Source organism: Oryzias melastigma, unplaced genomic scaffold, assembly GCF_002922805.2.
Source record: "Oryzias melastigma strain HK-1 unplaced genomic scaffold, ASM292280v2 sc00868, whole genome shotgun sequence".
NCBI lineage: Eukaryota > Metazoa > Chordata > Actinopteri > Beloniformes > Adrianichthyidae > Oryzias > Oryzias melastigma.
Window position 1 is genome coordinate 7,600 of NW_023417454.1, and position 3,906 is coordinate 11,505.

A 3,906-nucleotide genomic window follows, 5' to 3' on the forward strand; every position below is an offset into this window, starting at 1 on the left:
TTCTAAAACGGATACAATAATAATTATTTCATTTTTCATCTTTTTTAGGCTGTGGAGCTGTAAACTCTCCTCAGGAAGCTGTGAAGTTCTGTCCTCCATCCTCAAATCTCCATCATGTTGTCTGAAAGTGTTGAACCTGGGTGAGAACGACCTGCAGGATTCAGGAGTGAAGCTGTTGTCTGAGGGGCTGCAGAGTCCAGACTGTAAACTGGAGACTCTTAAGTAAGGAAACAGAAAACTTCAGTTGTGTTTGTGAGTGTTGTTGGTGCTCATGTTCTCCATCACTAGAACTTCATTTCCTGCTTCTTGAGTCTGTGACATCTCTGTGTCTCCATGCTGTGAACTATTCTTTAATCAGCTCTCTAACACAGAGCTGGCAGTACTGTGTGAAGCACGTCGTCTCCAGATTCTTCATCCTTCACTTCCTGCTATGAAGAATGTGGAGTTCTCTTCCTGTTCAAAGGATTTAGCAGTTGGAAAATGATGTCCACACATGGAAAGAAGTGTCAGGAAGAAAACTCCATCAATGTGGAGCTTTCAGTCAAGTTGCTGTTTGTTCTTCACATTCTAATTCATCTTTTCTGAATTCATTTCCTGCTTTAACACAAGATCATAGAAAACACATTCAAACTAAAACTACAGAAACGTCTAGAAAAGCTCAGAGATCTCAGTGCTGACACACTATTTCTACAGTTCACTGAATGACTTTCATTGCTTTAAATTATTGTTTTATTTGTCTTTAAAAGTTGATCTTCTCTCTAGTAGAGTGTTTTTCTGCAGAGCTTCAGGTTGAATTGTTTTATACATAAAGCAGTTTTATTTATTTATTTGAAAGAAACTTTTGTAATTTTTTGTTCTTCAGCAGATTTGTGTGCTTCAGACTTTACTGAAAAAAATGTGTCTTACTGCAAAAAATGTTTTATTTCACTTTTGCAACAAAATTCATCTTTATAGAAAGTTTTCCAACATAAATTAATCTCAGGGTTTGTTCCTATTGGAAAAGTCCTTTGTTTTGGTTTGAGTCTGCTAACTTGTTTTTTGAGTCCTGAAAATTGCGTTTGTTCTGTATTCAGACTGGCGCTGTGGGAGATTTTTCAAACCAAAGTTTGTAAACAAAACCATGTGACTGGGTATCTCTTCTGTCACTGGCCAGGGGCCCGTTTCAAGAAGCAGGTTCAACAAATTTAGAGTTCAANAGGCAGGAGAGGCTCCTAGTTACCACTGAGTTCTGAAACAGATATAAAAACACCATTTGAAAGCAGGTCTGACGTTCTTTAGTTATTAGCTGCAGTAAATGATTGCTCCGATCAGGGGTCTGCAACCTTCAACACTAAAAGAACGGTTTGAGTCAATGTCTCACTGACTAAAACTCATAAGGAGCATCAGTCTATTCACCATTAGAGAAACACAACACTGTCCTGGGCCCCGTTTCAAGAAGCAGGTTCAACAAATTTAGAGTTCGAACCTGAACTTAGAGTCACTGGACTCTAAATTCTCAAACTCAGGGTTTTCGGTTCCAGAACAGCTGAAAATGTTTGATTCAATCAACTTGAAGTTGTCAGAACCAGAATCAGGTGTGAGCGTCGCGACCATAAAAAGCCCTGATCAATGGAGCAAAGACAGCACGATTCACCATGGCAACGGGAACAAACAGCTGAGTTTTTTACTTCCGGCGGCGGAAATTGATAAGTTCCTTCAAGCATATGTGACTATAGGAGAACATTTACTGCAAGAAAAGCAACACAGCTGGGAGGCAGCGTTGCTGTCAATTGAGCTAATGTCTGACGCAAGAACCGGACGGTGGATAAGTCCAGATCCTTCTCCGGTGTTTGCCATTCCTTAATTCCTATTGTTAAGGGTTTAAAATAAGGAAAAGAAAACTGTATTTTTTAATAGCGAGTCCCTGGAAAACTCACTATTTATAATATCGCTGAAATAAAAATGAATTGGGAAACTCCAGTCAGTCGACTCGTGTCCTCCAAATCCTCTACCGACATAAATAACATTTCCTCTGGATTAATCAGCCTCCTCTATACATGATCCTCTATGAATGAACATGTTATTTTGGTTTCTGCGTGGTGGAAACGTGACGTCTGTAATGTGAATATTCTCTAAATGTTAATGATGAACTCATATTTGAACATCTTTCACTTTAAAAAGGGGCAGAGACCACAGAAAACTCTAAGTTTCCTGAAGAAAACCTGCTACCGACCAGGTTTCGTTCACAGACTCAGTTACCATAGTGATTGATTCTGAGTTCATCCTAACCAGCTTCTTGGAACGGGCTTGGTTTCGCCCACTTTCCCGGGTTTGAGTTATCCCTCTTTCTGAAACCGAAAACTCAGAGTTTTGCCGAATTTGGAGTTCACGAACTCAGAGTTCCAACAAAACCTGCTTCTTGAAACGGGCCCCTGTATTTGTGTTGTTGTTACTTTTATAAGTATGATTTAATCAATGTTTTATCTGCATTATTATACACAGAACTATGTATACAGTATATATACATAAAAACGTTTTTTTTTTCTATTCATGAAAGTGTTCCTTTTGACAGAGGCTCTTATAACTTCCCTTTAAAATACAAAAGAATGGAATAGAATACAAATACTTCTTTCATCCCAAATTTGGAAATTTGGCTGTTGCAGCAGAATATGGCAGAATAGGCATTATTTCCAGAAGATATACATTTAAGAATGAGTATGTTGCATGTATATATTTTACTTTTATTTTTAGGGGCACCTTGTACCAGGATCATCCAGATTTGGTAAATGTTCTCACATGAGGTGTAGTGTAAAAAAATTAACACAATTGATTTCACTTGTTAAGACGAACTTTAGCCTTAAATTTACTGAATCAGAGCTAATTAAATAACTCATCATTTTTTAAATGTTTTCCTTCAATAAGAAAACCACATTGGAGAGGTAAAAAAGCTTAGAGTCTCAAGTTGCAGACCCGTCTTAGATCAATGCACATTTAAGAATTGAGTTGGGTTTGTGGTCATAATTAAAATCCATTCAATTTCAATTTTCTCAGAAAGTAAAACCTTAAATTGAATGTTGTTTAAGAGATATCCAGTACAGCTAGCTGTTGTGGAGATTATGAACATTTTGACAGTATATCATATCTCAGTGGCCAAGCCCAAGATGCTTTGCCCAGGAACCTAGATGATTGTGAGTTCTAAGCCACAGCTTGGTCATTTGTGTTGCAGATTTTAAATCTTTGATTGATAAGGTGAATTTCGGTGTACTTACATTTTTGAATGTCTCAAGCTCCAAGAATGCAGCAGTGATGTAAGCACTGAGAGTCACTTCATCTGACACACCGCCCTGTACCGAAACAGGAATAATTTTTTTTATCAGTAACTGATGTCCTACAGCTGCTTGAGTTCATTAGATTGACAGCCAATTAAGTTTTAGGAGTCTATTCTGACTTTTGTTAAGACCAATGCCCAAGTAAGTACATCTTTCACAATTCAAAAGCAGCTGTTTGCAGCTTGAAGATTAAAGGTTTAGTCACGTGCCTGTTTTTGGGTTATCGGGAAGAAAGTCATAGAGAAAGTTCTACATCACCCTGATTCTCAACGATTAGAATAAAGATATACTTAGAAATGCAGTTTTGTGATTCATTTTCTGTATGTCCTCCTTTATCAAAACCAGTTTTTCAACAGAGTCGGTCTTCAAGAGAACTGCAGATGTGTCTTGCAGTTCTCTTGTTTTTACGGCCATCTAAAGGTACTTAATTGAAAATGGGACAGATGTTGTTGATGTGGTTAGTGAATCAAGAATTATTTGTAAGACTAATAATAGTTGAGCGCATTCTTGACGTAAAGGTGACGCTATTGCTTGGTGTCATTACTCCACACTCTAGTGCAGGGGTCTCAAACTCGCGGCCCGCGGGCCATCTGCGGCC